The following is a 14906-nucleotide window of genomic DNA, read 5'->3' on the forward strand; positions in this document are numbered from 1 at the left end:
TGTTTCCATATCAGTATATTTACGATTTCGTCACGTAATCCATTTCTATCATTAAAACAAGCTAACCGAACACTAATTTTCAAGATTGGCTGATAAAATTGTTCTAAATTCGGAGAGAATAGCTTACACACTAAATGTTAGTCTTGCTGAACTGACAAAGCATGCAAGATTGTAGGACCATAGGGTGCAAGCTAAAGTGTAATATGCTTCCTTCTATGTCAAATGAACTGTATAGACAGTTTGAGAAAATTTTGAATGCTGTTAACATTCAAATACACATACAAGAGTTGCATAGTGCATAAAAATCGCATAATAATGCACACCACTTTCAAGGAACACATGACTACACGCATGCAAGATGGGGCTCTTGCCCATGAGCTTGGTGTAAGTATGATTGGGCCTAAGGAGAAGGGTGTGGGCCTGGAATTCGACAAGACCCGATAATTTAGAACATGTATATTTCACTGCAAGAAGTGTGGAATTAAGAAATTATCTGGGCCAGAAATGTTTTCGCAATGATAAGTGAATGTCCAAGTAAACATAATTTCAACAAAAACCAAAAAAAAAAAGAAAGTCTAAACCAAGCACATTTGTGACACGTTAGGCTAGGACATATTTCCCAAAGAAGGATTCATAAGCTAATGGGAGATGACATGTTTGACTCGTCAGACATAAACTCTCTAAGAGACGTGTGAGTCCTGTCTAAAAGGAAAAATGACTAAGGCCCCTTTCCTAGGGAAAGTGGAACGTGTACATGATCTGTTGGATTTGATCCATACAAATGTGTATGGCCCGCTAAGTGTTAGCACGAGATTTGGCCATATCTAACATTACTTTTACCGATGACCATTCGAGGTTTAGGTATGTGTATTTAATGAAATACAAGTCTGAAGCATTTGAAAAGTTCAAAGAATTCAGAGAAGAAGTAGAGAAATAATTAGGAAAGAGTATTAAAACACTACGATTAGATCGAGGTGGAGAATACTTGAGTACTGAGTTTCAAGACTACCATAAAGAGAATGAGATTCTCTCACAGTGAACTCCGTCTGCTACACCCTAGTTGAGGTGTGTCAAAACGTCGTAATCGGACATTGATGGACATTATCCGATTTATGACGGGATTCACTGAGTTGCCGCCATCCCTGTGAGGATATGTGCTTGAAACAGCGGCAAGGTTGTTGAATCAAGTCCATACAAAAGCAGTGGATAAAACTCCATATGAGATATGGATGAGAAAGCCGCCCAAATATTCTTATCTAAGAATATGGGGATGCCTTGCTTACGTGAAGCAGGCAGTGGGAGACAAAGGGGTTTGCTTCAAGGAATGCCACCTTCTTAGAGAAGGAGTTTCTATTAGATAGAAAAGGCAAGATGATAGAACTCGATGAGATTCGAGAACCACCCACTACACAAGTAGTAGAATCCACACCCCAACAGCCAATCAAAGAAACACAAGCTCTTAGAAGATCCGAAAGGATCTCGAGGCCGCCTAAAAGGTTGAGCCTGCTTCTTGAAGAGGGCCAAGGTGAGCCTATTCCTGGATGTGATTCAAGAAATTTCAAGGAAGCATTGTCTGATGCAGATTCAACTAATGGCTTGAAGCCATGCAGTCCGAAATGGACTCCATGTATTCGAACCAAGTTTGGTACTTAGTAGATCCACCTGAGGGAATTGTTCCCATAGGATGCAAATGGATTTACAAAAGGAAACTTGGAGCGGATGGGAAGGTGGTGACCTTCAAAGCTAGATTGGTAGCAAAATGATATACTCAAAGGCAAGGTGTTGACTATGAGGAAACCTTTTTCTCCAGTCGCAATGTTCAAGTCCATTAGGATACTGCTAGCCATAGCAGCATGGTATGACTATGAAATATGGCAAATGGATGTGAAGACAGCGTTCCTTAATGGGGAGATTAAGGAAGAGATTTAAATGTCTCAACCTGAAGGATTCGCATAAGTAGGAAGTGAACATAAATTATGCAAACTTTAGAGATCCATTTATGGATTCAAACAGGCATCAATGAGCTTGAACCTCAGATTTGACAACACCATCAAAGAGTTTGATTTTGCAAAAAATCCTGAGGAACCTTGTGTATACAAGAAAGTTAGTGGGAGTGCAGTGACATTCCTAGTACTTTATGTTGATAACATACTACTCATTGGGAATGATGTAGGGATGTTGAAGTCAACTAAAGTAGGGTTAGCTGGTAAGTTCTCCATGAAGGATATGAGTGAAGAATCATATGTATTAGGAATACATATCTATAGGGATAGATCAAAGAGGATGCTGGGGCTCACCCAATCCACATATATCGATACCATACTGAGGAGATTCTCTATGGAGGAGTCCATGAGAGGATATCTCTCAATGTCTCATGGTGTGAATCTATCCAAGTCTTTGTGCCCTAAGACTGATGAAGAGATAGAAACCATGAGCCGCATTCCAGATGTGACTGCCATAGGCAGTATTATGTATGGTATGATATCTACTCGATCTGATGTGGCATATGCATGTTGCCAGCTGATATCAGTCGAATCCCGGTCCACTGCATTGGAAAACAGTGAATGACATTCTTAAGTACTTAAGAAGAACTAAGAATTTGTTTTTGTTATACGGGAGTGGAGAACTAAAATCGGAAGGCTACATTGATTCTAGCTTCCAAACAGATGTGGATGATTCGAAATCAACCTCTTGATTTGTATTCAAGCTCAATGGTGGTGCTATCTCTTGGAAGAGTTCCAAGCAAGACACCACAGTGGATTCAACCACTGAGGTCGAATACATAGCTGCATTGGCTGCAGCAAAGGAGGGCGTTTGGATGAGGAATTTCATCCAAGAGTTGGATATCATTCCTCAAACAGTTGAACCAGTCCCGGTCTACTGTGACAACACCGGTGCCATTGCGCAAGCAAAGGAACCGAGGTCTCGTCAGCGATCCAAACATATACTGAGGAAGTTCCACATAATCCGGGAGATTGTGGGAAGAAGAGACATTTCGGTAGAGAGAGTCACCTCCGCAGATAACGTTGCTGATCCACTGATGAAGCCCCTGCCAGGACCATTGTTTGAGAAGCATCGCGAAGCAATGGGTCTAATATCTATGGGTAGTTGGCTATAGGGAAAGTAGAAGATTGTTAGAGTAGGTGCCCGGCAAGATAACTTGTGGCTAGGGCTTTTATTGACTATAATGCAGAACAATATTTATTTTAATAATATTTTATAATTTTATTCGATTATGGCATTATAGTTTATCTGTATACCCATGCAAGCTGCATAGATAAAGTCCTTGAATATACAATAGGTACCATGAGGTCTGCGTCACAACGTAAGATCATGAAACTCATTAGGAAGTGTACCGTATATTCTAAACAGGTTCCTAGTCGAATCAGCCGCCTGAAACAAGGATAAAGGTCGCTCGAGCTTGAGACTAGCATTTGTGGTGTAAACGCCATGTTTCATTGGCAAGGGCATGGAGATGTCCATTCACACAGATGGGTGATCATATGATGATGCACTGAACAACCCTCCCTCGGACTATCCAAGTGGTTCCCACTTATCGAGTGGAATAGTTCGCAGTTATGGTTGTACACCATTAGTCCTTTGACTCGGGACAATGTAGGGGCTATACGTACTAGCATGCACTTTGATCCGTTTACCGACTCCATCGAGGGTCATCAGGTGGCGAGGTTCGGTGTAGTTTCGAAATACGTAGGAGCAAATGCATTGTAGTCGGGGATTCACCGTTCGCCTACGGGTGAAGATATCCTATGTGATCTGATGAGTTAATAGTGCAAGGAGTCTCTGGCCAGAGCAAGAAATGTGCTTTAGGGAAAGGTGTTTTCCTAGTTGCACATGCCATGACACTATTAGTACTCAAAGATAAATCACATCGTTATCGAATTCATATGCAACTCTCGATATACCAATGGTTGTAGATTCGATCGGGATATATGTGTTGAAGGGACCGTACTGTACGCTAACCATGACTAAAGGTTCTTGCAGGCACTATCAGTGATGCCTAGAGGATCATGGGGCGATGCTACTAGACGCTCTTAATCATGATCCGATGGGTGCAATCATAAATGAGTTCTGACATTCTTGATCAAGGAGTTGATGAAAAAAATGAGGTTAACTAGGGTAAACCCGAATAAGAATAAATGTTATTCTGAATCACATGGAGATGTGAACCCACGGCTAGCTGTATCCCTAAACCATTGAGGGTCACACAAGTATCGGATTCTGTGTTCCCGTTGAGATTGTCAAATTTCAAGGAGTTGGAATTTGGCGACTATAGTTTGATGGAGATCAAACAAGAAGCTTATAAAGGAGTTTATGAGCTGATTCCATAGGATGGAAGAAGTGGAAGTTAGTATGATTGCTAAATAAGGAAGGAGAGTGGAACTGCCTGTTTTGTGAAGGAGTTCACTTAAACTGGCAGCTGCCAAATATGGTAACTGCCATATCTGGTAAGTTCTAAATTTGGTAAATGAAAATTTTGATTTTCGAAATTTTCGATTTTCATTATATGAACAAGATTTGTATCTTTGACACATCGGCGCTCTCGGATCGTCGATCGGGGTTATAATGAGTTCGAAATCATTTATTTAGTGAATTGAGAATTTACTAATTAAATGTTTGTGCTAGTAGTGGTGACTACTAGCTTGCACAAATTCTCATATATGTTCTAGAGGAGTCTAGAATTAAATTAACCAAGGAGTTAATTTATTAATTAAATAATGGTTATTTAATTTAATTAATATACATGTATATATTTTATATGGAGATATAAAATATGTGTATATAATATTATTATATCATGTATTATTAAAGGTTAATAAATACATTATATATTAATTATATGAGAGTTTAAATATAATGAAATTATTAGAGTCCTTGTGGGAGATGGACTCCTAATTAGATTAGGAGTCTTACTCTATAAATACACTATTAGGGCTCATTGTTTGATGATGAAGTTTTTGTACACAAAACAACTCAAAAAACCTTTCTCTCCTCCAATTGAAGTCACGGCCACCCCAAAAGAGTTGGAAGAAAATTTGGCAAGAATATGCAAATTAGATTTGCATAATTGTGGATTAAGAATCCATAATTATTTGATTAAGAATCATTATGTAAAAATTAACCAAATCTTCCCAACCTTTGAGAAAATCAATCGGCCAATTCAAAAGGATCTGGGAAAATTTCTGGTCGAGTGATTTTTCTTTCCACCACCGCGCCGTCGACGCTATACCGTCTCTGGATTTTGGAAATTCGGAGATTACAATCTCAACGCAAGAATCGTTTGGATTTTCTAGTGCAAACCAAACGAGGAAAACAGTTTTCAATCGTGGACCTAATTAGGCGATCAAAGGAGAAGAGCCGTTCGTAGGGATTTACAAGAAGGGCTATATCCGCTTAAACATCGGAATAGTTTGGAGTCCAGCGTTTAGAACGCAAAGATATAACTCTAAACACCCTATGGATGTTTTGAACACACGACGCCCAAGAACAAAATTTTTAAACTTCCGCTGCGTCTTGGGTGCGAGAATTCGATGTCCCAACAGGAATGTGTTTTCTGTGTGTCATGGCTTTGTAAAAAACATGGCCTCAAGCTTCACGACCTTGCTTAACTTCTTTTGATTCTTCTCAAAGACGACAAATCTTGTTACTGTACGCATTTGTACTCCTTCGTCAAAGTAACCGATCTCCTGACCAGTGAATGCGTCAATCTCTTCCATTTGCAGATCAATAGGGTCAGCAAGCTTTTTGCCTTTCTCTTTTCCAGTAACAAAGGGAATATCTAACCAGACCTGGTAGTTTCTGGAAAAGGGTCCTGAATGACGACCCTTTTGGTCTGGGAGCAAATAAAGTATGAGATAATGAACCCGAATCAGAAGGAATAATCGAGACATGTTGTGCTAGCTGAGTTTCAGTAGGAGCAACAACTTGTATGATCGGTATAACATTAGAAGGAGAGTGTTGCATATGGTTTGGAGAAGATTTCATCAACATATGTTGTTTTCTTGGAAACCTTAACCTTGATGGTTCTAAGCTCCTTCATCGGTTAGAAATAGGTTAACAACATATCTTTCAGAGGCAGTCTGTTCAGAGTCACTCTCTAAAATCAACTTCCTCTTTGGATTCTTTTTGATGGCAGATGCTTGAGCTTCATCGCGTTCTTTCTTGAGGGTGACAACTTGAACGACAAAAACCTTGGTATGAAGGGCGAAAAAGTTTGTTGCATCAAGCATATTTTCTTGGTCAAATCACGAGCAGCAGAAAAGAGACACCAGTAGAGCCTTTGAGATAAGGTCCATCAGAACTTGAAATTACATCTTCATTTATTTTTTGGCCCAATATTGCATCCACATTAATGGCTCAAAAGCCAAAGCCGGATATGACATAGGGAATTTGGGATTGTTGTTGAGGTTTAAACTTTGTCTAAACTACTCGAATCGAGCTGAATATAATGAAAAATTTAAAGTTGAAAATATATGTATTCATGATCGAAAAATTTAAAATGCTTAGCTTGAGTTGGTTCGAATCAGGGTTCGAGTTTGGCTCGAAAAATTCGAACTTATTCGATAGCTATTCGAACTGTTGCTCGAAAATAAATACTCGAAATACTCGAAATCTATTTATTTAATTCATATTTATATTATATTAATAAATTATCAAAGCTCGTGATTAACTCGCAAACTACGACCAATATGATTTGAGCTCGAATTCGACTCAAATTCGATTAAGAATCAATATTTTTTGTTATGAATCAATCTAATCAAGTGAACAATAATGGGGACAACAAAGTGATAATATCCAAAAAATAGAAATTGAATTAAAAATTTTAACATTTTTCATAACTTTAGTAAAATTTTTGTGGTTAAAAATTATTTTTAAAAGTAAGATAGTATAATATTTATTTTTGTAAAATAAGGATATTATGAGAGTACCAAACTATTGAATAAATGTTATGTACGAACTTTTATTAATGGTATAATTGTTACATGTCAATAAAATATATTTTTGAAAATTAAAATTAATTTTCAAGTCAAATTAACATTTTTACTGAAATTTAAAAATTCAGTAAAAATCACATAACTAATATTTTTTCTTTTTATCACGATATTTATTTAATTGAATATTTTTCTAAATTTACACGATGAGAAAAATATTTGTATATACATCAAAATTTTAGATAAATAAAATATATAATTATTTTCTATATTATAAATTTATTTATTTAAAATTATTTAGATAATAATACTTTTTTAAAGAACAATCTATTTAATATATATAATATAACAAAAAATACTTACAAATCAAAATTTTAACTAAATTATTTTTTATTTCTAAAATACATATATACATTAAAAAAAACCTTTGGCATCTCAAATCTCAGTTCCCCAAAAAAAAAAAAAATTTGGTATTGGCCCTAATTATATAAATGGTCTACCTATATAGTTTATGAAATTACCAAATTACCCCAACGGTTTATATAAATTGCCAAACTACCTATCTAGTTTATGAAACTACCAACTTACCCCGATGGTATATGAAAAATAGTCAAATAGCTTTATTATATGTACTAATTTTAAAACTATATAATCATACATATATATATAAATTTCAAAAGGTTTGATTTCTTTTGGCTACCTATATATAAAGGTTTGAATTCAAAATAGATATATAGACCTATATATAAAGGTTTGAATTCAAAATTTTCATTTTTATTAGAATTGAAATCAGGGTTTTTTTTAACACAAAAAGTGTGATACTTGATTATATAAAAAATAAGGTAAATTGGTGATAAATCTCTAAACTCATTGATAAATTTATCATAATTCCCTACGCCCAAAAATTTTTGTTTAAACTTCTTAAAATAATAAAAATGACAAAAATATCCTTATATGTGTTAATTTTAATTATTGATTTTTATGAACCTAAAATGGTTAAATTATTTCAAATATATAAATTTATTATTATTATGTAATTAAATGTTTGAGGAAAAAATTTTTCTCGAATAACTTGGATCCAAACTCAAGTTCGAGATTAATTATTTGCATAATTTATTCCAAAACTTTGGAATATTTGAAACAAGAAGATTTAACAAAAGCTAGATATCAAGAACAAAGTGGAACTTATCAGAGTTCTAAGGTAAACTTATGATTCAAAATAACAGATTCTTAGAAATAGTACCAGATTTCTCTATACTTTCTCGAGACCTTAGAGAAATTCAAAGACAGTACAAAATTATGGCAATATGTTGTATTATGTTCCACAAAATAAGGAGAAAATCTTTGAAAAACAAGAAGAAATTCTTGGAACATTAAAAGAGATTCAAACAAGAATTCAAAATGTAGAATAACAACCAAGTTCTTGTAAAAGAACTTCAGAAAGAAGGTTACAACCATCCTTTGGTACTGAACCTTTCTTACACCAAAGAGGGAATACCAAAGTATTTCCAAAACCTTTAACTGATGAAGAAAAAATGGTCAAACTGATTAAAACTGTCTCAGAAAAAAAATTAATCTGATGACAACTTTATAGAAGGATCTACAAGATCTTGCAGAATCTTTTATAAACCTCAAGGTCGTAGATATAATGATGAACACATCTGGGGATAACCACCCACCATAATATGGTCATCTTCTCAGGAACCACCAAGAGAAAAGTGTGGGATTTAAGAATATAAATATGAGAGAACCATAACCAGATTTTCATATTGGTGGAGAATCACACCCAGCAGGAACAAGGACAGGAACAAGGACAAGGAAAAGTCAAATTCCCTTGCACTAAACACCCTGTGAAAAATCTGTTTTAGAACCTATACATCCTTATGGCGTTATGCTTAACCTTGATGTACTAGATTTTAAAGAAAGAGAAGATCTCATAGATGATTGGACATCGGCTATGAGAATCGCAGCAGAACATTGATCTCAACAGAGAAGGATTATTAAACTTTTAAAAACGAGTCTTATGAGATTAGTTAAAATTGCATGGGACATGACTTCTATAGAAACCAAAGAGTCAGTCAGAGTCGGAGAATCTCTTAGTGAAATAGCCGGAAGAATGCATACCCTATTTAAAGAACAATTTATAGGGGTAGACTATTTAATAGTCAAGACGCAGAGAAGAGAAGGAAATACACTCAAGTTCTATATAGTTTGGAATTACATGACATATTTTTAGTTGATAGATATATTATGTTATTCACTAAATACAGATGGAATTCAGGGGCCGAAGAAAATATAGCAATGCAACTTTTCTTCGTCAAAATGCCAAGTCCCTGGAGAAAAATGCTAATAAGAGAATATGTCCCCTGTCAATCCAAATACATTGGCACAAAACGCCTCTTGTTCCAGGAAAATTGGCAGAATGATGTTGTAAAAGAATTACAAAAGATTAAGGGATATTAACAAACGTACTCCTTTGTGTTGCAAAGAAAATGATCTTCCAACAATTATTGGAAGTAAACCACAAAGGCAGAAAAAAAAGAGCTTTAGATCTCATCCTTATGCCAAAGGTGGAAGAAGTTTTTAGAAATCAAGAACAGTTCGAGACAAAAGGCCAGATCTTACAAATCTGATAAAGAAGTGGACCATCAAGAAGTAGGGCATCATCCAAGCATCAAGTACATCTAGAAGCACGAGAAGAACACATACAAGAAAAACTTTTAGAAGAGATCATACCCGAGCTAATGAAAGTTTTAAAGATTGTAATTGCTAGACATGTGGAGCAAGAAGTCATATTTCAACCAAATGTCCAGAAAATGAAAAAAAGGAGAATAAAACGCTTCGATCCAACCCTGAATATTGAAGATACAGTTTATTATCAAGATCTTATTCAAATATATCAGTTTGAGGAAACTGCCTCAGATGAAAGTATATACGAAGAAGAAAAAATCTTAAGTCGGGAAGAATATGATGGAACAGAATCAGAATCTGACTGAAGACGAGGTGTTTCGACTTGAAACACAAGAAGACTTGTCTTATTTCTTTAGCCTGACAACAATATCTCATAACATGGTCTAAAAGACAATGAGAGAAAATCCTTAGCCTACAGAGATATAAATGATTCTCTGCATGACAGGTAGAAAAGTTCTTAGAAAATCTTGGCCTAAGAAACAGAAAACATCATTAATCTATAAAGTTTCCTAGAATGAAAATGACAATTCAATGGAACTCACGGAAATAGAACGGATATGCATTTGAGTCCTTCTGAAGAAATTAAGGAAGAATTACAAAAACTCAATATAGAAGTAGCACGAAACATGTCCTGGATTCATATCAGATAAATCAAGATTATGATTAAAGCTACTTATAAAGAAGGAATAAATTCACCCATCGACATTGCTATATGCGATAAACGAATGGGTAACCTTCAAGATTCAATACTAGGAACAATCTCGGGAAATCTCTATGCATGGAAAATTGTAGCAGTAATTTATCCAAGAATTCCCTACAATCTGGCAGATCGAGATTTCAGCCGAGCTTTGACATTGCATCAGAACTTCAAAGAAAAAATACAGATGAAAGAGGTTAATAGACCATATTCTATCATCTATCAAATTTCATATGCTCTATCCAATACACAACATTCAGAATTTTTTTATTAGAAATGAGTTCGAAATAACTAAGATATTTGGAAAAGTGGCTTAGGAAATTTATCCAGAAAGAATTGAGTTTCCATTAATACAGGAAACATATATTCAGATCTAAGACAAACCGATTTTACAAAGAAATCTAAGTCTTATAATGGAACCAAGAAGACTATCTTTTCAAGGAGATAGAATTACGAGCTACAGGTGAGGAAAAACCTGTCTTGAAACCAACAGGTACTAAAAATCTTTTCGACAATAAAAAGCTTAGATGTCCAGAATGATGGAAGAAAGTCGAAATAATATTTGATATTACAAAACAAATGAATCAATTTCCTTGTAATACCATACACTATTTAGAACAATCTATAATAGGAATTTACCAAGGAATTATTAACATCGGATAATTGAAAGTTCATATTAATGGAATCTCAGGAAAAGAACCAAATCAATTGATTCTTGGGCTAGAGTTTCTCGAAGAGCATAAACCTTGGAAACTTCTAGAAAATGGAACGGAGCTCATGGCAGATGATAGAATGTTGAAAATTCAATTACCACAAGTTCATTCTCGATATAAATCTTAGTAGGGATGTTATATGAACAATATAAGGCAAAATATGTTGCTGCTTATATTGATTCAGGAGCTGGAATCTGTACAACAAAAAGAGGATTTTTCCAAGAAAATTGGAAGAAGAATTACCTCATGTTTCTGTACACGATTTCTCTAAACGAATCTTAATCTCATGTAAATAGATTAAGATGACATAAATATTAATCGGAGGTACTGGACAAACACCTTGGTATAAGATAAAAACACTATCGATTATTTTCATGATACATGAGCTAAAATTCTGTTAGGAAACAATTTCCTACAAATGTTTAAGTCTTATACACAAGAAAATGAGAATAGAAGATTAGTGTTCACACTACCATGTGATCATAAAGTCATAGTCTAGAGACTAAGAGAGGCATTTTACAGAAAATTGTCAATCCAGTTTCGCAGCAAGCGTGTTGATGAAGGAAAACTTTTGAACCCAAAAATGAAGGATTCTAGAAGGTTCGGAGGAAACAATACTCCAACTAAGAGCAGATAAGGACCTCCAACCTGAGGAAATAGAATTCCTCAAGATAGCTCTACACCAGAATGAGGTAGAGTTTGAATCAAAAATATCCCTAGAAGATATCAAGAAAAAGATCGAAGAAAATTATAATGAAGATCCTTTGGTATGGTGGGATAAGAACCAACTGCAAGCCAGCCTAAAAATTAAGGAAGACAAGAAATATGAGTTTATCAGATATAACCGATGAACATAACTGATCAAAGGTATATGCAGATTATTATCAAGGAACATCTGGACCTTGGCTTAATTAAAACATGAATTTCACCATACAGCAGTCCAAGATTTCTTGTAACAAATCATGGTGAGATAAAAATGAACAAACCCAGATTAGTTATTAATTACCAAGAAATTAATAAAATTTTGGGGGTTGATGGGCATACCGAGTAGAGAACATTTAATTAGTTTATATTCTCTAAATTTGATTGCAAGTCTGGATTTTATCAGATTCAGATGTAGGAAGAAAGAAATAAATTTACAGCTTTCTCCACACTACAAAGACAATATATTTGGGAAGTCTTACCAATGAGATTAGCTAATTTACCCCAGATATTTCAAACAAAAACAAATAATATATTTAAAGATTCTTTCAATTTTATGTTTGTCTATATTGATGATAATTTAATAACATCTAAAAAATATGGAAGAACATATAAAGCATTTATATATTTTTTCTAAATTTTGTAGGAAAGAATGATTGATTTTATCCGAATAGAAAACAGTCGTTGCCACAAGAAATATTGAATTCATCGGAATAGAAATATATGAATTTGGTATAATTTTGCAAGAACACATAGTAGAAAAAGTGAAATTTTTTCTAAACAAGCTAAAAGAAAAGAGACAACTTCAAAGTTTTTTAGTAGTTGTTAATTTTATTGGGATGTTCATTAAAAACTTAGCAAAACAAATAAAAGTGTTTAGTTCATTGCTGAAAAAAGATGTAAAATTTATATGGACGAAAGAACACACAGAGGTACTTAGACAACTAAAAGAGATATGCAAAAATCTTCCAAAAATGGCTATTACTCAGGATGAAGACGATATGGTATTATACACAGATATCAGTGATCATTGGTGGGCAACAGTTTTAACAAAGCTCACACCAGAAAGAGAACAACCATGCAGGTGTTGCAGTGGACTATTCTCATAAGCAAAAACCATAAGATGACATATCAACGAAAAGAAATTTTATGCAATAAAAATGACTTTTGAAAAATGGTCATTATTTTCCCTGGCAAAGAAATTTACTTTAAAAGTTGATAAAATACGGGTAAAAGCTTTCTTGAAAATATAATAGAATCTAAACCCGAGAAAGCTAGATTATTGAGATGACAAGCTTTATGTCAAAATTATATTTTTGATATTGTGATAATTAAATATCATGAAAATATTATTGCAGATTTTTTAATAAGAGATGGACAGTGGTGATATCGATGCCATCATAAAAATGCAGAGGCATTTGAGGGAATACCTTAAAATGCTTTAAAACCACTATTTGTCGAGATGAGAGATTCTGAAGTTATACTTTTTCAGTACAGCACCAGAACCTGTAGAAAAAGGCTCACAGAAGCCTTTCACTTTATCAAGCTAAGGAGGCCAGACACAAGTGTTCAAAATTTATCAAGGATCCTCTAACAAAAGAAATATCTCTTGTTGATTCAATAATTGAAGATGACATCTCTACCAGAAGAGCATGGTGTCTATATATCTGTCTAACGAAGATGGAAAAAGTCAAGTTTTCATTTAAATTTTGTCTTAATTCTGTTAATGCATGGATCGTTCTTGTTAAACATTATGACATGAAAAATAACAAGTTTTGTAGAAGACCTATTTGAAAAAAAAAAAAAGAAATATTCTGTGGAATAGCAAGCTGCTGGGGAGTAAAGAAACTCGTCGGAAATTTTGTAACATGGCTCATGTGGGAAGATGACCAGAAAAAATCTCCCAGAATGCCCGAACCAAAAGAGCCAGAGTTTGGCAAGGGCTTCAAACCCAGATCAGACTAAAAACATCTTGCAGAAACAAGACCAAGTGGTGAAGGACCACACAAAAAACAAGTACCTCACAATACAAAAGCAAAATATTCCTCGACAAATAAAAGTAGACATGTGATCCAACCGCTCTATTAGTGGAGAATGGACCACCACCAAAAGACAATTTCATAACTAGTAGAAATATGGACCACTCAACCACCTATTAAAGAAAAACCACCAACTAGTATTTGAAGGGACTACCACTCACAAGATGTTGTCGGCCACAACTAACAGAAAGAATTCACAAGCTTTGGAGTCTGGATTTCAAATCCATCAAGACTTCTATAAATACCAAGGCAGAAAGAAGATGAAGGCATCGTTCAACCACTTCATTTTCTTTCAAATAAATTGTAATATTTTCTCTTACTAGTTTATGTGTGTTGTAACTCCGGCTACTATAGGTAGCTAAGCAAGTTCCTCCTCCTCTACAGGAGGTTACTATGTAATAATAAATTTTATGTTTGAATAAAAAGACTAAGGCTTATTGCTCCTCTCCTGTATTATTTTCAAATTGAACTTTTTACTATATACCCTGAGATAGGAAACGAAACATGGTTGTGCTAGATGATGTTTAGGAATCTGCGTCAAAAACCATTTATATTGGGGACTCCTCAAAATGCTTCATAAATTAAGACATGAATCTGATCAAAGACAAATTTCTAGCCGCATTCGAACCCCAAATTTTTCTTACCTTTAATACTCAAGGTACATGCGAGCTTAATGTCCCGCGAAAGAAGATGATTCGTCGATCAGGTCAAAACGCGACTTAATTAGTATAAGCCAGATATATATCATCTCTTAAACAACATTAGTTCATATATGACTATATTTCCACAATAATGTTAAATTAGTCTGAATAAAAATTAAACATTGTCCTTCCATTTCATAAAAACCCCGTGAATTGCAATAAATTAATTCTAGACATTTTGGTGAGTCCACAATCTGCAACCATCACATGACTATCCTGACATTACTTGTAAACATTTACACAAAGTTAATGTTTATGAAGACATTATTGTCCCCAACTCTTTATTTGCTCAATATGTGCTTATTTTCTTTTTACATCAACTTTTATTTTCTAGCTAGAAGATTTATAATCTATATGACATCAAAGTTTTAAATTTGGAACGAACCCTTCTCCCGCAACAATATTGATTTTTA

Source organism: Primulina tabacum, chromosome 11 (assembly GCF_025594145.1).
Source record: "Primulina tabacum isolate GXHZ01 chromosome 11, ASM2559414v2, whole genome shotgun sequence".
NCBI lineage: Eukaryota > Viridiplantae > Streptophyta > Magnoliopsida > Lamiales > Gesneriaceae > Primulina > Primulina tabacum.